This window comes from Trachypithecus francoisi, unplaced genomic scaffold, assembly GCF_009764315.1.
Source record: "Trachypithecus francoisi isolate TF-2019V2 unplaced genomic scaffold, Tfra_2.0 Lachesis_group15, whole genome shotgun sequence".
Taxonomy (NCBI): Eukaryota; Metazoa; Chordata; class Mammalia; order Primates; family Cercopithecidae; genus Trachypithecus; species Trachypithecus francoisi.
In genome coordinates, this window is record NW_022681460.1 from 28,778,106 (window position 1) to 28,800,161 (window position 22,056).

The 22,056-nt window shown below is 40.3% G+C and overlaps 2 pseudogenes; both read right to left on the minus strand.

Annotated features, from left to right (window-relative positions):
- Positions 1-1,336: 1,336 nt before the first annotated feature.
- On the minus strand, positions 1,337-21,583 carry LOC117097996 (annotated as a pseudogene).
- Positions 20,231-20,664, minus strand: LOC117097997 (annotated as a pseudogene).
- Positions 21,584-22,056: the final 473 nt, after the last annotated feature.

Consider the following 22,056-nt stretch of genomic DNA (forward strand, 5'->3'; position numbering starts at 1 on the left):
TCTAGGGGCCAAGGCCATGATCCATGGGGCTGTGCTGCTTATAGGAGGAAACTTTCTCTAGTTCCTTTGTCCTGAGAAGGAACAGAGAATTCAGTGAACCTGGCTCAAACCTCCCAATTGCACCATCTTGAATGAGCCTTGTATTCTCCCTGTGAAAGATGTAACATCCTCAAGATACCTTCATTTGCTGTAGCTTCTATACAGGGGTACCACTCTAGGCCAACCCAGAAGCAAGATCTACCCCTCTTACTTTCCACAAGAAGAAAGCCAGTCTCATGAGCACATCATGATCATGGTTGTTGGGTTGCCGATGAGTGACCTTGGGGATGAGGGTACTTCCCACAGGACAACCCAGGGCCCAGCTGTCCTGTTTTTCCTGCACAGCCAGCCCCATACCTAGGCCCTGGTCTCCAAAAGCCCCAGTGCAGTCATCACCCTCTCCACTGCACACAGCAACTTTGGGAAGGCCTGTCCAGCACTGTCCTCCTCAGCCTGCTTCTCCCCTGTGGGCCAGCCCTTGTCCTTTCCAGTCCTTTCCAGAATTCTAGTGAATAAACTGTCTCCCCACAAATGAATAATTCAGTAAGTACCTGGCTTGTAGCTGGCACTTACCAAATATTGGTGGAATATGCAAGGGAGGGAATGAATACATGAACAATTGAAGCCTCATCATGTGTATTACCTAAGAAAGCTGAATTCCGAGTTGAGGTGGAATCGAGTGTTTCTGCAGCATGTATCAAAATGGGCAAGTCAGCACAAAGCATCTGGCTTCTCAGCAAACTTCCTAATCATAAGAAATAAAAGGTTATGGCACAGAGGTTACCTACAGGCTGGAATGTTTTCTAAACAAAATAATAAGACACCATGCCTGTGAAGGAAAAGCAAAGCTAGAGCCAGGAGCCAGGGAAGGGTTCTTGGTAAAGAAGACTAGAGTGTCATGCCTTTGACAAGGAAAGAGATGGCCAGCAGACCAGATGCCTGTCACTGAAGCAAGCCCCCTTCCTGCTTCGCTAGATCCCCACGGCCAGCCTTGTAACAAGGCACAGAGACGTGGCTTTAGCTATGAATCATCACGTTCAAGGAATGTACATCTCCAGCTCCCAAAAGGGCCTGCTTCCCTGACGTCACTGAACTCTCTTTGAAGTCTCTACTTTCCTCAAAGTCTCAGGCGGGGCAGGAACAAGCATTCTCACACGTCCAACTGCAGCCTCTAAAACATCATCTCGAATTCTTGGCCCAGAGAGAAATGGTAAAAATATCCACTTCACACCATAAGACTGTTTGCCAGAAAGAATAGAGTTTTACCCACCCCTCATTAAGTATGTTTTCAAATGTTACTCTTTCCCTCTCTGCTGGGTATGAGTGAATCACATCCTCAGGAAATACAACTGGCTATGTAAATTAGCACTCTGGAATGTCTTAAGACATGAAGTTAGTTCAGCTGACTCCCTGGTTGGATGTGGCTTTGAAATGAACATTTAAAGCCTTTAAACAGGTATGCCCTGTTACTAATTCAAGGTGGGTCATGTTGGTGCTCAGGTGTTTGTCCTGGTAAGGCAAATCAGCTTAATATAAAGCCCTTACCCTGCGGTTTTGACACACTTGCTGTTGCCTAAATAAATGAATCTGGGGACCACTTCTAAGGCTAGTGAATGAAGTCAAAGCAGGTGAAATAGCGTGGCTTATGTTACCCTTAAACCACTTTTGTTTTAAAAGAAAGATAATAGGGACCTAACAAAGAGAGGCTGTGTGTCCTTAGAGCAACTTTTATCAATGTACCAGGAAAAAGAGATTAAGAACTCGGAATCTGGAGGTTGTCAGGCCTCTGAGCTCAAGCTAAGCCATCATATGTGCTTCCAAATTGATGAAGGGAATGCATCCACATGGCCTGAAGCAACCGAAGATCCACAAAAGAAGTGAAAATAGCCTTAACTGATGACGTTCCACCCTTGTCATTGTGATTTGTTTCTGCCCCACCCTAACCGATCAATATACTTTGTAATCTCCCCCACCCTTAAGAAGGTTCTTTGTAATTCTCCCCACCCTTGAGAATGTAATTTGTGAGATCCACCCCCTGCCCGCAAAACATTGCTCCTAACTCCACCTCCTATCCCCAAATCTAGAAGAACTAATGATAATCCCACCACCCTTGGCTGACTCTCTTTTCAGACTCAGCCTGCCTGCACCCAGGTGAAATAAACAGCCTTGTTGCTCGCAGAAAGCTTGTTTGGTGGTCTCTTCACACAGACACGCATGACAGAGGTAACTTTAAGAGAAGGAACAGTATAATCCTTGTATGTTCAAGCTATTTCCTCCTGTGTTCCAGCCTTGATGGAAGAATCGGGCATCACTGTGGGGGAGGTGAGTCAAGCTGGCTGGCAATGCTTCAGGAAATCAGGTGTGAGGCCTGTCTATACTATGCAAATAAATAATACTCCCAGATGAAGGCAGGATTTTTATTTAATTTTCTGGAATTTGTGTGAATCTTAGACCTAAAAATGATGGGCAATGATGCTGAGTCACAGTATAATCTGAGTGAATCCTGTAAACTCAATTACTTCACCCTGTCTTTTGTTTGTATCAGCCCAAAGAGATCTCGCTGCAAACCTAGCTGAAGGGCTCTCAGAAACCAGAACACAAGAGTTTATTTGTGCTTCCAAGTTGATGGAAGGGAATCACAGGTGTCAGTCCAGATTGGGCACAGAGAAAATTCACACCAAGTTACAAGAGGAAGTTTCATTTGTTTCTCTAAGATAAAACAATACATCCCTCCAGACCCTAATTTATAAAATGTCGTTGTACTCAATGTTTTTTTTTGTCCCATTCAAGCTTGTGGCTATGAATTCAAAATAAACAGAGTTGATCTGGGGAGTCACAAAGCTTTGTAGAGAAAAGCAAACATCAGTTGTTATTGTTAAGGGAAAAACCACAGGCATCTTTGCCTCAAATCAGAGGAAAGGTGAGGCTAAAAGCCAAGTGGTTTAACATTTGAAAACTTCCTTTTTCTAAGGGCGGATTTGTCTTAATAAGTTAAGCTTGATATGCCTGAGCAAAGTCCACGATGGACAGCTGCCCTAAGTCCAACCAGACAACGTTTCCTCTGTGGCCCAACCCTGATTCTGACATGGGGAAATCTGGGGGCTTGGGAAGCCCTGCCCTGCGCAGACAACCTCGAAAATCCCTCCTGCTTTCTGGCCTTTCTCCACCTGAACTGCCCACTCCAACAAAACCTTATCCACTTGTTCTTTTCTTTTCTTTTTTTTTTTTTTTGAGACGGAGTCTTGCTCTGTCGCCCAGGCTGGAGTGCAGTGGCCGGATCTCAGCTCACTGCAAGCTCCGCCTCCCGGGTTCCCACCATTCTCCTGCCTCAGCCTCCCAAGTAGCTGGGACTACAGGCGCCCGCCACCTCGCCCGGCTAGTTTTTTTTTTTTTTTTTGTATTTTTAGTAGAGACGGGGTTTCACTGTGTTCGCCAGGATGGTCTCGATCTCCTGACCTTGTGATCGGCCCGTCTCGGCCTCCCAAAGTGCTGGGATTACAGGCTTGAGCCACCGCGCCCGGCCACTTGTTCTTTTCAACAAGAAACTCCTTCACAGAGAAACCACCAATCCGATCAACCGCTTTGTGGGAAATATGAAAATGCACCTCATAGCACCACCGACCCAGGGTGCCCCTGAGAGGCAGGGAGCACCCTGCAGTGAGCCAGGTAGGGCTCCTCTCCCCTCAGAGGGTTACAGGTGACACATACATGTCCCATGCCCCATCCTCATTCTCCCCCTACTCTAGATTGAAACCCAGCCTAGGAACCACCTTCAGCATGTCCCATGTCATCTGGAGCTTCATCACTTCCAAAGAGCCCCGGTGACAATTTTCTAATCTCATCCTGGCTAGAATGCTGATAAAAATGTGCTAAGGGGAAAACCAAAGCCGGGGCCCTTCTTGCTCAGACTGTTTTTCTATGTTGGTCCTTTATAATTCTAAAACAATGCCTGTTTATTGTGCAAAGCCTAGCCTACCTCTTTTTTATTTTTTAATTTGGGATCAAAATTAAATATAAGCTTTGGGCTTTTTCTGTGTAATAGGTCACACTTATTTTCCCATGACATTAAAAACTTTTCTGAAACATTATAATGACAGTATAATATTCCCTTGCATAGAAATACCTTAAGAGTCTCCCTGACCCTGACTGTGATATGTTCATTTATGCATTACCCATTATTGCCTGTGATTTGGGGTTTTAGCCATTGTAGGAAAAGGCAAGGAGTGATTAAATCCTTCTTAAGTTATCCTATTCTGTTTCTGTCAGGGGCCCTGACTGACCCAGCAGAAATGTGCAAATGCAAATGTCCCTTTAATTATAGCAAGGCTGTGTGATACACCTACAAGCAGGGCAAGCCCCAGGTTTCACAGACCACTTTGCTTTTTTCCAGTCCTTTGAGTCCTGGAAAAACAAGTTAGAGAATGTGTTGGCCCATGATACACGCTGTGTGGATGGGGCAAATGATGTGCTCTACAAGCACATGGGAAGGACACGGGCAACTGATGGACTCCACAGGAGATGGACCCCCTGAGGCCACATCCCTGAGGGTAGGAACAATTTCAGTGGCATGAGACATCCCCCACCTGTCTGGGGTAAATTGACCTTTTTATCTTTTTGTAATCAATATGTAATGTCCCTTTTCATCTCTTTCCTCTGAAGTATACTTTGACAATAATAAAATCACTCCAGCTTCCTTTTTATTAGTTTTTGCATGGCATATCTTTTCTCATTCTTTAACTATTTAATTACATTTGAAGTAAGTTTCTCGCAAACAGCATACGGTTAGGACATGTTTTTTATTCCTTCTAACAATCTCTGTTTATTAATTGGTGTATTAAAATGACTTACATTTAGTAAAATTTTTATATGTTTGGATTTATGTTTACCATTTTATTATTGTTTTCTGTTTGTTTCTTCTGTTTTTCATTTCTCTCATTCTCTTCACCCTTTCCTGCCTTTTTGAAGGGATTATTGGGTATCTCTTGTCATCCTATTCTTTTTGCATGCTTGTGTTGTTTTAACTTTTTTGGGTTGGAGGGCGGGGGTTGGAAACAGGGTCTTGCTCTGTAACCCATGCTGGAGTGTGGTGGTGTGATCATAGATCACTGCAGCGTTGACCTCCTGGGCTCAAGTGATCCTCCCACCTCAGCCTCCTGAATAGCTGGGACTACAGGTGCATGCCAACACCTAGCTATTTTATTTTATTTTATTTTATTTGTTTTGTTTTGTTTTGTTTTGTTTTTTGTAGAGATGGAGTTTCACTACGTTGCCCAGGCTGGTCTCAAACTCCTGGGCTTTAGTGATCCTCCCACCTTGGCTTCCCAAAGTGCTAGGATTACAGGCTCGAACCACCATGCCCATCTTATTCTAATATATCTATTGTGATTTTAACAGTATATGTTTACATAATTTTTTTTTAGTGGTTGCTCTAAAGATTACAAAATATATACTTAATTTTTCATGTCTATCTAGAAACAGAAACCGTAACACCATACCAGTCTCACTTTCCCCTCTTTATGTTAGAGTTGTCTTAAATACCACATCCACATATACTGAAAAATTCATCAGTGTTATACTTTTGCTTTCAACCATAAAACATTTTAAAGCACTAGAGAGGAAAAGAATAGTCTGTTATATTTACTTGAACATTCCTCGTTCTGTCACTCTCTTCATTCTTGAAGTTCCCATTTCTTCCTAGAATTATTTCCCTTCTGTCTAACGATCTCCCTTTAGCTATTCTTTTTTTTTCTTTTAATAATATTGGTACCAACTTTAGCAATTCTTTCAGAGCAGGACTGCTGGGTTAAAATTCTCTTCATGTTTCTCCATCCATGTTTTCTTTAACTTTCATTTCTGAAAGCTATTTTCCCTTATATGAAATTCTGAGGTGACAGTTCCTTTTTTCAGCATTTGAAAATGTTGTGTTACTTGTCATCAAATCATTGTTCTCCTGTAGATTTTGTATTGTTTCTCTCTGGATGTGTCAAGAATTTTTCCTTGTCTTTAGTGTTTCAGAAACTTGAGTATGGTGTGTTGGGCATGCATTTCCTTGATTTTATCCTGTTTGGAGTTTGCTCCACTTCTTGATTATGTACATATATGTCTTCCTCAAAATGAATGAAGTTTTCAGCCACGATTTCTTCAAATCTTTTTTTCAGTTCCACATTCTTTCTTCTTTCCTTATAGAAAACTCATGACACAAATATTAGACCTTTTGTTGTTATTCCACAGGACCATGAGATTCTGTTCCTTTTTAAAATATTTTTTTCTCTCTGTTATTGAGATTGGATAACCTTTCATTGATCTATCAAGTTCACTATTTCTTTCCTGTTATCTTCATCTTGCTATTGAGTCTTTCCAGTGAATTTTAAATTTTAGGTACTGTGTTTTTCAGTTCTAAACTTTCCATTTGATTATTTTTATATCTTCATTTCTATTGTAACTTCATTCCAAAAGTGCTCACAATTGCTTCTTTGACCATTTGTATGATAGTCATTTTAAACTCTTTGTCAAATAAGTCCAACATTTGTATTGTCTCATCATTAGCATCTGTTGATTGTCCTTTCTTACGCAAGTTGAGAATGTCATGGTTCTTTGTGTGCCAAGTAATTTTGGATTGTATCCTGGATCTTTTGTAAAAAGCAAAAGATTTATACAATTGGAAGAGAAACAAGAGTATGTATCCTGGATATTTTGAATATCACTTTATAAGACTGTGAATCATGTTTAAATCCCAGAAGAGAATGTTGATATTTGGGTTTTAGCAGGCACTTCCCTGGCTAGGTCCCAGCCCACTTTCTAATGGGCTTACAATGTTACAATGTCAGTTCAGGTTTCATAGGCTTTAAATGCTATTAAGATCAATTTTGTGGAGTATGTTACCCAGGGGTCTGTCTGGGCCCTAGGAAGAAGTCTATCTGGTGGCTCAGTTCTCATCATTTTTGAAATGCTAATTAGGAGCAGATCCACCTCCAGGCAGGTTGGAGATCAGTGCAGATGTTAATAAACAGTTTTATGTGATCCATTTCCTGTGTATTTCCCTCTCTGCTATCTTCCTAGTAGTTTCTAGTTCCCTGGGTCTTCTTGTGTTCAGTCCATCAGCCAAAATCCACTCATTTCTGTGGTTGAGCTACATTTGGGGCCCAAATGACAAGGGAGAGAGGGGGCATTATAAAGGGGGTTGGGGTTGGAACTGCAGCTCCATCAAATGAAAAATGAAGGCTCCCCTCCCTTAGAGTTTTAATTCATGTAGTTTTCCATGATGAACACTGCCATCCCCATAAGGTTGTGTAGGGCTGGGATAAAAGAGAATGGAGAAAAAGGAGAGGGGGGAAAGAAAATTCAGGAAAATCCCTCTCTACTCTTTCCGATCTTTAGAAGTTTTTTTTTTTTTTTTTTTTTTTTTGAGACAGAGTCTTGCTCTGTTGCCCAAGCTGGAGTGCAGTGGCACAGTCTTGGCTCACTGCAACCTCCACATCCTGAGTTCAAGCGATTCTCTTGCCTCAGTCTCCCAACTAGCTTGGATTATAGGCATGTGCCACCACCATGCCCGGGTAAGTTTTTGTATTTATAGTATAGACAGGTTTCACCATATTGCCCAGTCTCATCTTGAACTCCTGGCCTCAAGTGATCCACCCACCTTGACTTCCCAAAATGCTGAGAGTATAGGCATGAACCACTGTGCCCAGCCAAGAGTTCTCTTTTCTTTAAGAGTTCCTCAAGCCAGGACTAAATGGATTTCCTTGGCTTTCTTTCTGTTCCACAGTGGTACTTCTAGATTTTGACTATGTTGAGAGCCACCTGGACATCCTGGAGGAAAAATATTGTAAACTAACTGCTAATTTGGTGTTACTTGCAATTTTTCTATTCTTCCCCAATCTGCCTATGACTGCAGCTGGAGGGGCAGTAGCACCATCCTCCTATGAAGAAACGAAGCAGCCACTTGGTAGCAGGTTGACTTTATTTCATGCTTCAACCCTCATGGGGCAGTCATTCATCCTGACTGCTAACCTTACTTTTGTAAGCTCCAGGAACACAGATCACTAAGAATTCTAGAGGAGCTATTGCCAGAAAACATACAAAGACCGCAGATCCAAATGACTCAAGAGGTGAAATATAATGTATGCTGTGGTGTACTTCTCAGATGCCTTCACCTTAGGTCTGAAATACTCATTCCCCAACAATGCCTCCATGCTAAAAGTGTTGGTAACTAATGGATCTCAGCTGAGCCCCTCTCTAGGCATTACCCTGAAGAGGCAAACCAAAGGCTACCTTACCCGGGACCACACAATATCCTTGGAGTCAGCTCACATTCAGTGACTGTTCAAAGTGGAGCATAAAGCTTGGGCAGCATTAATGCAAGGAAGGACAACTCTGAAAGATCAGGATTCCCTGTGGAGCTGGCTGAGTCCTTTGTTTAACTCCTTCCTTTGTCTAGTCTCACTTCCTTTATTCCTGCACAAGTGTTGATAGGAGGGTGCTCGCCAATTAACCTCCCGCACACAAATTGTCCCAGAGTTTGCTTGCTGGGGACAACCTTATATACTAGGTCTAAGCATGGTATTTATGACAGGAATGGGTTCAGTAATGGACAAATAACTTGATTTAGGTAAATACAATATGAGGAGGTTTGTTCTGGGATCTTCTGGGAAATTTCCCTGACAATAGAGAAAACCGTAGGAAAAGATTATCTGTCTTTGAAGTTAAATCTGAAGAAGAACTCCTGCAACTTACATTGCTGCTGACAAACATATTTTGACCCCCAAAACAACCAGTCTTAAAACAAAGATTATACTGTGATTAGCAGAATGGAGAGATGGAAAAATCCTGAGTTCTTAATGATGCTGAGTTGCAAGATCAACACACCCTGAAGGCCACCCCATTTTTAGACTTCTCATTATGTAAGCCAATAAATTTCTTTATTATTTGAAGCAAGCTAGGGATCTCTTTTTTGTCTGTTTCTGCTACTTATAGCCAAAACATCTGACTGATACAGGTGTGCATCTCACTGACCCTTCCTATACTGCTTCTGGAGATTTTTATAAACATTCAAAAAATATTGAGAAATTCACAACCCAGACGAAAATACTGAACTGTAACTAAGAGCAGGTGGCTGATGGTAAGTTTCCTTTTCCTTTCTTCTTCCTTTCTTCCCTTTCTTTCTTCTATGGGGCACCAATAATACATTTTCTTAAAAAGGGGACCTAGCTAAACAAATATATTTTATGTACAAAAAATAATACCACAATGATTTGTGTAACTGTTTGACAAAAATTATCTTAAATTCTACTTTTAGAATCAAAGTACAATCTAGGCCATACATTTGATAGATAATTGGAACTTCCGAAAGCTCCCTCTGTAATAAACAGGTAAAGTCAGACACCTGGTAATTGCAAAGGGTATTTATATGCCTGTGGAGGAGGAAGGAAGAGATTTTTGCAAAATTACTTAAGAAGGAAAATGCCAGTAAAACATATATAGTTCAAAAAATGAACTGTTTGCAACTTAAAAGATAAACAATCCATTATGAAAAACCAAGAAAACGTTACTCATCCCCACACATAGTATCTTGACTCAAACTCTGAAGGTCGGAATAAACTGATTTTTGTCAGGCCAGAAAGGAAAGAGTTTTCAAGAAGCAAAGTGTTCTGCCCTTTCACAGAGAACAGCACATTGCCATTCCTCCAGATTCACGAATATGACAATGGAGCACTCCTTGTTCTGATTTTAACTGTTTTAAGAGTCTCTTGTATCTGCTGGATTGATTGCGTTCTTTTCTTCCTCAGCACTAGTCATTTCAAAGCTCTTTCTTTAGGCATTTAAATACAAAATCTAAAGATTCCATCATTGTGGATCATAGACAAATCACTGGGCTGGATTTAGGACACAGGCTTTAATGTCCTGCGCACCAACAAGCTGGGTGGCATTGGACAAATCTCTTTCTCTCTCTCTAAGCCTTCATTTCATCATCTCCAAAATGATCTCTTCTGGCTCCATGATTATAGATTTCTTGAGAAATGAGAGGAGCTGTCTGAGTGCTGGGTGGCTTGTGGCAATGATAGCCCATTTTTCTGTCTACCCACCCCCCAACATTTCACAATTCAAAATCTTAGCCCAATTTATAGCCTGGTCAATCTGTTATGGGGAAGCTGGAGGCTAAGGAGATTTCTTCACAAATACTCAAGACAGAAACAATGAATCATCTTCTTCCAAGTCTACAATCAACCTCTATTTTACTTTTGGTGCCTTGAGAGTTAGCCCACATCATCAGTGCAGAAGAAAAATGAATCAAATACTTCTGTTCCTTTTCTGCTGTGAATGTTAGAAATTATCTCAGAGGTCATTCTGTAGTGAGTCTGACTGATTTTATATAAGTTAAGGTGGTGGTGAGTAGGGACTGAATAAACCTAGAGTCCTTCAGAGGCATATTAATAAGTTTGAGTCTTCAAATCTATACATAATTTGCTCTTTGTTCTCTAAGTCTAACATGAAATACCTAGCAAGGTCCTCAGGCCACAACATCAAAGCCAACCCCATGACCCACAGGACCATGGATAGAAAAGCTGGCTCAGAAATGCAGTCTAACAAGGAAACAGTGACGAGAATCCATGGAGTGCTTTGCAAGATACCTGGCATGGACACTTCAAAGGCTCCATGAGAAAGAACAGAGGGAGAAGGGAAAGCTGTTCTAGACTAAAGGTTATGAAAGAAACATAGCAGGCAAATGCTATGTTTCAAATGCTGTGTTAACACATTAACCTTGACTCTAATGATATTCTGAAAACAATTTAGGAAATTTAGTTATTGACTACGTGTTGGTATTATTGAATTAATGTTCCTTAGATGTAAAATGTTCCTATTCAATTGTGATTATTGAATAGGAAAATTATATGGGAGTGATATGTCATGATGCCTGCATACTACATTCAGATGTCTTATGAAAGGAAGTTGTGTATGTGTGTGTGTGTGTGTGTGTGTGAAGATGCTGATAGCTTTAAATCTAGGAGAGCAGTATATGAGTGTTAATTTTTCTTGGTGGTTTTTTTTTTCAATTATTTTTCAAGCATTTAAAAACTTTTTTTAATTTAAAAAAACTTAAGAAAGATATGCAATTCAGCCAGGCTTGGTCAGAGAGCATGTGGGGTTCCAGGGTACCTCATGGCCATACGCCCTTAGGATGTTTCTGTTTCCCAGGTGCCACTTTATTTCTAGTTCTCTGAGCAAAAATCATTACTGCATTTGTTAGGGCCAACCACAGAGACTTAAATTGCAAAAAAAAAAAAAAAAAAGGAGGGGGCTGGGGGTGGGTGCAGGTACTGCAGTAGGGACATATTTTATTCCCCATTTACAGAGGAGAAAACCAAAGCACACTTAAGTTAGCTTACTTGTCGGAGGCCCCTGAAGGAGCCACACTGATTTTCAACCCAGATTCCCCTGAGTCCCTCTGACCAGTTCTCTGTAATCTTGTAGCTACTGTATCTTCACTTCCAACAGGCCTCACAGGCAGAGGACTAACCCCTGGACTGCTGGAGCCACTTCACTTAGACTCCAAATTCAGGAGAACCAAAAGTGCTAAGGACTTAGGTCCTTCCAGAGGCACCCATAGTAATGACTGTCTCATCAGTCTCAGGAATTCCTTCCATTTCAATGCAGTCCCAGAAAATAAATCCTCCCTTCACTGTTGTCATACTTTCAAAGACCAACTGCTTATTCCCCAAATCAAACCACTACCCTCCCAAACATCCTGATATCCCACATACCCACGCTTGTCATTGCCTCCCACGCCATCTTCCATTGCCATGGATGAGCAGTGCTTCAAGATAAAGTTTCATAATTACAGGTTGATGTTGTATTTGGTCTCCTTCAGAGAAAAGAATTTTGTCTCTAAGTTGTCCCAGTGTCCTTCCTTATGAGGAACATGTATGAGCACAATGCCTGGACTTTGTGAAATCTATTCTTATGGTTCTGGGATTTCTTCTGTTTTCTTCCTAAATCTTGGCTGAATTCCAGAACTAAGATTGGCTAAATAGCCATACAGTCTGGGTTATTATTGTTATTTGCAGGAGGTGAAGATCAAAATATGTGATAACTAGTACAGCACAGAGGGCACCACCTAAGAGTGGGTGGGTGCAGGCAGATGGTGCGTCAAAGCAGGATCCTGGAGGACACCCCTCTCACTATACCGCGTGTGAGCCCTTCAGAAGCTGGACTGTGAGGAGGGCTAGGTGATCCCTTGGCATCAGAGGAGCACTCGTGGGTCTCGTGGCAACAGTTACTTGCCATCAGGTACAGAAATACCTCTATATTTGACAGTCATGCTAGCTGTGCCACTGAAACCACCTGACCATCAGTTCTGATTGTGTTTTAATGATGAAAATAACAGGAAAAAAATATTTTGAAAAGAGAGAAGATGAGAATGAATGAGTAAATGAATACAAATAGAGGATAAAAGATACTAAACACAGATACATTAGACTCTCACACACTCACACACACACACACACACACACACTCAGGAAAACAAGTGAAGTGCCACACCTTCAGCAACAAGAATTTTGTTATCAATCTCTATTTGCACTCAGCTTTGAAACTTCAGTTCCTTTTTCACTAAAAGTTTCCCTTTTAGTGAAAGGGCTGTTTTGGTGCTGTTTTCTGCTGTTGAGGTTCCTGGCCAGTCAGCCAGGAGCTGACCTCAGGAAAATGTGAAACATTTTTCAGCCAGTGGGGAGGAGCTGGTCAAAGTAGGGAGGAGTGCACTAATGAAAAGCAATAATATTTTTCAAGAAAACTCAAAAGGGGAAAAAGCAACACTAGGCACGATAAGCACGGAGGAACAAAGAGGCCCGGGAGAGCAGAACGTTCGCTTCTGAGCTACCTAAAAAAATTTCGCAAGTTCTTGGGCCCTAAAATTGTCCTGGGTCAGCAGAGGATACACTGACCAGCCCTGTCACCTCGGCCCTTGGTCAGCAGGTGCCATGAGCACAGCAGCACTGTGGGCCCTAAAGGAAAAACAGGCTTGATTTTGAGAGACATGTTTAATCATGTTTTCCAATTAGAATTAACAAGGATTTTTCCTTTGTTACTCACTAATGAGGAAATTAAAATCCAGACACAGTGAGAGAATAGGTTAACTAGACAGAGAATGATGTATCTGGCCAAGAGATGAAAATATTGCTACAAATTCTAGGTGGGGACAACCAACCACAGGGTCACCACACAGAAGACAAACCTACATAAGCAGAGAGCTCCAAAACTGCACAAGTGAAAAAGTTAACTTTTGTGACTATCTTAGTCCATTCCTGCTACCATTACCAAATACCACAGACTAGGTAAGTTATAAATAATAGAAATTTATTTCTCATGGTTCTGGAGGCTAGGATGTCCACCCAAGATCAAGGCACCAGAAGATCTGGTGTGTGGTGAGGACTCACCCTTTACTTCACAGATGGCACCTTCTCTATGCATCCTCACATAGAGAAAGAGGCAAATAAACTCCCTCAAACCTCTTTTATATGAGCACTAATCCCTTGTGGAGCCCTTCTGACCAAACTACCTCCTGAAGGACCTACTTCTTGATGCTATTGCATTGGAGATTAGATTTTAACATATGACTTTGGAGGTGGGGAAGGACACAAGCATTCAGATGATAGCAGTGATGCTTCATCACACCATCTGTTCCATGGCTCTAAGATTTATCTCCAACTCAACTTGTCATCAGAAAGGATTTTCCTGATTTTATTATGATGCCAGTAAAATAAGAAAAATGAAGTGACTTATAAAAGATTGTTCATTCTCTTGATGATCTCAGAGACAGAAAGAATACTAAATGCAATCAAAATGTTAGAGTGATGGTATTAGTAGACATTAACCTAAACAACCACATCTAACTGTGTCAGTAGTGAGACAACCTGGGCAGAGGACAAGAACAGGAAAAACAGCTGTGAACCTAAGACAAAAGCCAGAGGGTTGGAACTTCTGGCCTTCTCTTGGGAAAGTGAAGTGAGGGCTGTAAATGCAGAAGTAAATCAACTGACAAAGAAGAAGCCATAAAAGCAAGAGTCAAAAGAAGCAAGGGCAAGGAGAAGGAAGGCTTTCCAACCTGACTCCGATTTCTAGGATACAGAGGCTGTGCCAAGACTTACGTAGAGAGTCCTAAACTGATCACTGACTTTTGGAAAAACTCTTCCCAGCTCCTACTGATAATGAAATCATTGGCCAATGTTGCACTGGTTCCCCTACAATATTCACTCGTTTCTGGAGGGTTCTTAGGGAAGAACATAATGGCTCTAATTTGACACTAGTTCCAGGTTCTAGTAAGAAGATATTCAACTAAAACATAGTCATTTACCTCCAATATTTTAATGTAGCAAACAGCTCATAACTTCAGTATACTTTATTTAGATAAGAGGAAACAGTAGGGTCGATTACACGTCTGGAATTTTAGACAGGATGCTTGCTTTGTGAGCCAATATGGAAAGTTCAAATGAATTAATATGTGCTTGGAAATTTAAGTTTAGCTCTTCAATTTGCAGTGAGAATTACTAATACTTAAAAGAATTTTCATGACTATTTATTCTATATATATTATATTGAGAAAAAATTCTAAATATAATCAAAATCTGTTCTTTGTCTGCCTTGGAAAGATTTTTCCTCTGACCATCCAAGATAAGGGTGATCCAGCATTATGTCTGATACGTAATAGATGTCTACTGGATAATTGATTGATGCAATGCTCTGGGGATCCCAAACATAAGCCTGGCGGTGGGTAATGAAATGGAGAGAGAGGTGGAAGGCAAAAGAGAAAAGGAACAGAAGAAGGGGAGAGAGGAAGAGGACAGCTATATACAATGGGGCCTGATGCAGGATCTGAAATGTCGTCTCAGGGAGTCCACTTAGCGGCATCTGTGATACAGGAGATATAATCAGACTAAAGCAATCCCCTGATTCCAGGAAGGTCTGATTATAAAGCAACCTAAAAAACACCTAGCTGATAAGAATTTAAAGGAGGTAAGTTAGTCAAAACCTGCTCTCAAAATGTTTCAGATGTTTGTGGAACAGGCATTGCCAGTTTCTCACACACATGCCAATTGAGTAGATTGTTTGTGTCAAGCTTCATCAATATGAGGATTCAGTCTCATCCAGGGTATCGGCTGGACCAAGGATTAGCATTTTTTCTGAGCTAAGTGAGCTACACGTTTGCTGAAGGTATTCCAGATCCTGGACATGATGAAGTTGCCTGCCTGGGGAACTTGATAGGCTCCACAAGAGTTTATCCACTTCTTGCTTGTTTGTATATTCTCCTCTGCCAGAGATAGTTCCAGAGTTATTATGCACAAAAATGAAATGCAACAGCCAGGAATTTCAGAACACTTGCCATGTTTTTAGATGTAAGACAATTCCCTTGAGAAAGGTCATTGGTCTGGCATGATGAGAACGTAATATATTTTGATGAATTACTTCTGCAAAGCCCTAATTCCTGAGATGCATACACTAGCTTGATTTGTGCCCAATCCTAACCTCTCAAGCTCCTCTGTGGCTACCAGCCTGCTGGTCTTTCCTTGCTCTCCTTTCCTCAGGTTTCCTGGAGTTGTGGTGCTGCAAGGAAGAAAGAATGCACTGCTTGTTTCTTGCCGTTGATGTTCAGCACAAGGGCTGGCATCACTGCCTGGTGCCTTGAGCTCAAGCCAGAGCATCACAGAAAAACATACAGACAAAAACATTGTTATTACCTTGATTTCGCAGTTCAAAATCAAGTGTGACCATGTCTGCCTAGTCTGCAGAGCCAAAATCCTTGGGTCCTACTTCTAAAAGTTCCCAAGCAGTAGAAGGGAGGGTATATGGAAGAAAGGATGACATCAGAATGTGGTTAGGAGCCAGTCCCAGCTGTAATTAGGTCCTCAGAAAAGTGGTGACAATTTTACACTGTATTCAGTGTCTTAACTTTAAAAACTTGCTTTTTGCTAGATTATAATGAAAGATGGATTTCATTTTAAAAGTGCAACATTAGGAAATAACATGTGATGTGGAAGACATTCACAATCGAATTAAATGTTATGATTTAAAGTATGAAATTCTCCAGAATTTTAATGTACACATGGATCACCATTAGATCTTGCTAAATATGTAGGTTGTGACTCTGTAAGTCTGGGGTGGGACCTGAGATTCTGTATCTCTAACAAGCTCCCTGGCCAGGTCAGTGCTGGTGGTCTTGGGTTCACATTTTCAAGCAAGCGTCTAGACTGCATTGGTTAAGAAAGGGTACATACTTGAAAGAACATGGCCTGCTTCCCAAGCCATTCAGCTGACTTAATGTCAAAAAGGAACATCCTGGGCCAGGTGTGGTGGCTCATGTCTGTAATCCCAACACTTTGGGAGGCCGAGGAGGGTGGATCTCTTGAGCTCAGGAATTCAAAACCCGTGCGGGCAACATGACAAAACCCCAGCTCTACCAAAAATGTAAAAAATTAGCTGGGTGTTGTGGTGTAAGCCTGTAGTCCCAGCTACCTGGGAGGCGGAGGTGGGAGGATCCCTTGAGCCCGGGAGGCAGAGGTGGCAGTGACCCGAAATTGCCCCACTGCACTCCAGCCTGAGAAACAGAGGGAGACTCTGTCTCAAAAAAGAAAGAGAAGAAAAGCAGAAGAAAAGAAAAAGAAAGGAACATCCTACAGCAAATAGTTTAAATCACATTCTTTGATATCACTGTGATAAAATTCTAAAATAAAAGAACAATTAAGAAAGTGAAAATGACTACCAATAGTGAGGTAATTTAAACTTCTTGTTAGTAAGTTTGAAAATCCAGAAAAAAATATATATAGCTTTTGAGAAGGAAACAATTTAAAAAAAAAAAAAAAGAAAGAAAAGAAAAAGAAAGGAAAACCTGAGTAGGCAGACAATCTACAGAAATGTATAACCCTGGAAAATATTTTTCAAGTTACCTAAGACTAAATATCCTCCAAAGTACAAGGATTAGAGCGCTTTCCAGATGAAGTCTTTCAAATCTTCAAGGAATAAATATTTAAATGTTTGTTAAATTTTCCAGAGGAAAAAGGTGGAAAGATTTCCAATTATTTGTACAAAACCATGTAACACTGATTCTAAAACTTAACAGAAAACTATATCCCAAGTTCACTCATAATTATTGATACAAAAATCCTAAATAAAACATTGGAAAATAAAGTCAAACAATATTTTAAAAGACCACAATCCCATGATTAAAGACAGTTTAGCCAGGCACAGTGGCTCACGCCTGTAATCCCAGCACTTTGGGAGGCCGAGGCGGGTGGATCACCTGAGGTCGGGAGTTTGAGACCAACCTGACCAACATGGAGAAACCCCGTCTCTACTAAAAATACAAAATTAGCTGGGCCTGGTGGCACATGCCTATAATCCCAGCTACTAGGGAGGCTGAGGCAGGAGAATTGCTTGAACCTGGGAGGCAGAGGTTGCGGTGAGCCGAGATCATGCCATTGCACCACAGCCTGGGCAACAAGAGTGAAACTCCGCCTCAAAAAAAAAAAAGACAGTTTAGTCTGGGAATGCAAAGTTTGTTCAGTATTAGCAAAACATCAAGTTAAAATGTCAAAAAGGAAAAAAAGTTAATCAACTCAATAAATTATTTTCTTAGAAAATCAAATATCAATTATTTTGGGGGTGAGGGGTGGGAACAGCATCTCACTCTGTTGTCCACACTGGAACACAGTGGCAGGATCAAAGCTCACTGCAGCCTCCCATCTCAGCTGGAACCTTGTAGTCCCAGCTACTCAGAAGTACTGAAGAGAAGCTAAGTAGCTGAGACTATAAGCAGGCACCACAACAGACAGTAGATTTATTTATTTATTTATTTATTTTTAGACACAGAGTGTTACTATGTTACCCAAGCTGGTCTCAAACTCCTGGGTTCAAGTAATCCTCCTACCTCGGCCTCCCAAAGCACTAAGATTACACACCTGAGCCACAGTGCCCAGCCAATTCTTTTTTAACTAAAAAAAAAAAAAACAGGAATCAAAGGGTACTCGCTTATCATAATCAACCTATAACCAACTGATATTCATCAAACTTAAAAAAAATAGGCAATGGGAAAAGGACTTCTATTATCAATGGTGCTGGGAAAACTGGCTAACCATATGCAGAAAAAAACTAGGCCCATACCTATCACCATACACAAAACTCAAGATGAATGAAATAATTAAATTTTAAATCTCAAATTATAAAATTCCTAGAAGAAAACCTAGGAAATGTCCTTCTCAACATCAGCCATGGCAAATAATTTATGACCAAATCCTCAAAAGCAATTACAAGAAAAACAAAAACTGATGGATGGGAACAAATTAAACCAAAGAGCTTCTGCACAGCAAATGGAACTCTCAACAGAGTAAACAGACAACCTACAGAATGGGAGAAAACATTTGTAAACTATGTATCCAGCAAAGGTCTAATATCCAGAATCTATAAGAAACTTAAATAAATCAACAAGAAAAAAACCAAATAACCCCATTAAAAAGTGAGCAAAGGACAGACACTTCTCAAAAAAGATGTAAAAGTGACCAACAAACATATGAAAAAATGCTTACATTACTAATCATCAGAGAAATGCAAATCAAAACCACAATAAGTTACCATCTCACACTAGTCAGAATGGCTATTATTAAAAATTCAAAAAATAACAGACATTGGTGAGGCTGTGAAGAAAAGAGAACACTTATACACTGTTAGTGAGAATGTAAATTAGTTCAGCCACTATAGAAAGGACCCTGGGAATTTCTCAAAGAGCTAAAACAGTGACCATTTGACCTAGAAATCCCATTTCTGTGTATATACCCAAATGGTTCTACTAAAAACTAACATATACTTCTATGTTCCTTACAGCACTATTCAAAATAGCAAAGACATGAAAACAACCTAGGTGCCCACCAACTGTACATTGGACAAAGAAAGTATAGTGCATATACACTATGGAATACCATGTAGCCATAAAAAAGAATGAAATCATGTTCTTTGCAGAAACATGAATGCAACTGGAGGCCATTATCCTAAGCAAATTAACGTAGGAACAGAAAAGCAAATATCACATGTTCTCACTCATAAGTGGGAGCTAAATCTTGACATAAGAGTTTGGAACAATAAACACCAGGGACTACTATAAGGGAGAGAGAGGTAGAGTGGTGAAAATCTTCGTAATGGAAGTTGGGATCATTATCTGAGTGTTGGGATCAGTGGAAGCGCAAGCCTCAGCATCATACAATATACCCTTGTAACAAACCCGCACATGTACCTCTTGAATCTAAAATAAATGGAAATAAAAATAAATACATAAATAAATAAAATAAAAATAAAATATGACTGCATAAAGTAATAATTAGATGAGCCTATAATGTTTAAAGATGTAATTTATATAACAATGGTAACACAAAAATGGGGCGATAGAACAAACATAGTTGCAAAATTTTTTGTATATTATTGACATTAAATTGGTATTAATCCAAAGTGCTTGTTATAATTGCTAATTATAATCTCCAGGGCACCCACTAAGAAAATAAGTCAAAAATATAGTAAAATAAAAAAAGAAGGGGAACTAAAATGTTACAATAAAAAATATATATGTAACAAAAAAGAAGGCAATAATGAAGGGCTAGGGGAGCAAAAAAGGGCATAAGAGGAATATATAACACAAATCATAAAGTGGCAGTTGTAAATATTTTCATATCAGTTATGACATTAAATGTAAATGGATTAAAATTCCAGTCAAAAGGCAGAGGTTGGAAAATAGATTTAAAAACATGATCCAGCCATATGCTGTCTACAAAATATATAATTATTTTAAGCAAAAAATATTTATTTTATTTTATTACTATTATTCTTTTGAGACGGAGTCTCGCTCTGTCACCCAGGCTGCAGTGCAGTGTCTCAATCTCTGCTCACTGCACCCCCCGCATCCCGGGTTCAAGCGATTCTCCTGCCTCAGCCTTCTGAGTAGCTGGTATTACAGGCATATGCCACCATGCCTGGCTAATTTTTTTTGTTTTTAGTAGATACGGGGTTTCAGCATGTTGGTCAGGCTGGTCTTGAACTCCTGACCTCGTGATCCACCTGCCTCGACCTACCAAAGTGCTGGGATTACAGGCATGAGCCACCGAGCCTGGACTATTTTTAAGAAAAATGTATAATTTCTAATTTTCTACTCTTGGCGTAAATTTTAATTATTTGCAGTGGAACTAAAACCTCCTAAACCCCTTTCAGTGTCATCCAAAGCTTGAACTTCTTCTGTTTCTAGATTAAAAAAAAAAAAAAAATCCATTCAGAACTGAACTGCACAATTTGATCACTGTTTTTGACTTCAAACTTTGCCAAAATTAAACACTACAACACCAACATTTCCTCTATAATTTTTGTCTATGACACCAGCTCCTACATCAATAAAGTGTTTTGCAGCCAAGCCAGACCATGGAACTACTCTTCCATAACACCCAGAGAAGGAAGAGCTATCTGAATGTCTGTTTTCATGAGTGTTTTCTCCATAGGTGGTATTGTCTAATCATGAGCATTGTACAGGTTGTAGCCTGCACTTCTCACAGACCCTCAGGTTGCAGCCATGGCATGCTCAGAGAACTGGGCAAGGCACAGCTGCATGCCCCTCTCCTCCACAGGCCAGTCAGTTTGCTGGGGGAAACGGTGAGTTTCTTCAGAGCAGGTTATGACAGAGCAAGAAGGCAAGCAAGGAGAGAGCCCAGAGAACTAGAGAGCACAGGATTAACACCATGGCAGTGAACCGGCCAAAAATGTCAACATATAATTTAGATTCAAAAACGTTTCTTTCTTTTTTTTTTTTTTTTTTTTAGTATAAATGCTTTTTTTTGTAGACAACATACATGACATGTTTTTCTTAAAAACAATGCCTCCACTCCAAATAAATCACGGTCAAAATAAATGAAGAACTCAAGATGACATCAGTCCCATTTGTCTTAAGTCCTGGTGTTGTGTGGCTGACAAGCAGAAGCCTGTTATGATGACAGGTAATAGATCCAAAGTAATTGCCAAATTTGTTAATATTTTTTCCATCTCTAAGCCTTCCTTAAAGGAAATCACATATGGGTTACGCCAACCTCACGGTAGTCCTGTGGAGCAACCATGCCATCTGGATTCATGTTTTCACCCATAAAGAACTGGTAGCTTTTGAAATTAGCAAGAATGTGCTTGATTTGTTCTGCAGCCCCTGTCATAAAAGGTTTTACCCTTTCTGGTCTCTTTTCTTCAAGTTTGCCATTGGTTGATTTCATATAATCTTTGTTGTATTATACTTCTTGTAGACTTGCTTTTGTGAAGCTTGTTTCCTGCAGATGATGGTTCATGACAGTATGCATACCAGTGATTACTGTGCTTTCCGTACTTTTGCTTTCAGTGCCTTCAGCGGAGGCATTTCCACCAGTGAGCGAGTCATCAGTGTTACCTTCTGTCCTACTTACCATCTTCCCCTCCACCTCCAGGCACAGCCCATCCACAATCTCCCAGATCTTGTAAATGTGGGAGAACATCTCATCATGGCTGATGAGGTCCCAGTAGATAAATCATGATGGCGGCTGAAGGGAGACTATGGCGGCACTAGCTTAGCAGGAGCCCACATCTCGGAGTGAGTGGGGTGCAGCTTGAGCAGCGCTCCAAGGGAGCGGGGAGCGGCAGAAAAGAAAAACCAATTTCAAAAACCAAAGCAAGGAAATAAAAGGATGGTAAAGGGGATATAATGCATAAGGTAACCAAAAGGGAGCTGGAGTTTCTATATTAATATCGAACAAAATAGACTTTAAGAAGAACATTTTACAATGATAAAAGAATAAATTCATCAGAAATAAGAAAAACAATTATAAACGTGTGTACATATAACAACAAAATCTAAAAATACACGAAGTAAAAACTGACAGAACTGCAAAGAAAATACTCAATAACAACAATCGGAAACTTCAATACCTCACTTTTAATAATGGATATAACAAGGAGACAGAAGATCAAAAAGAAAATAAAAGGCTG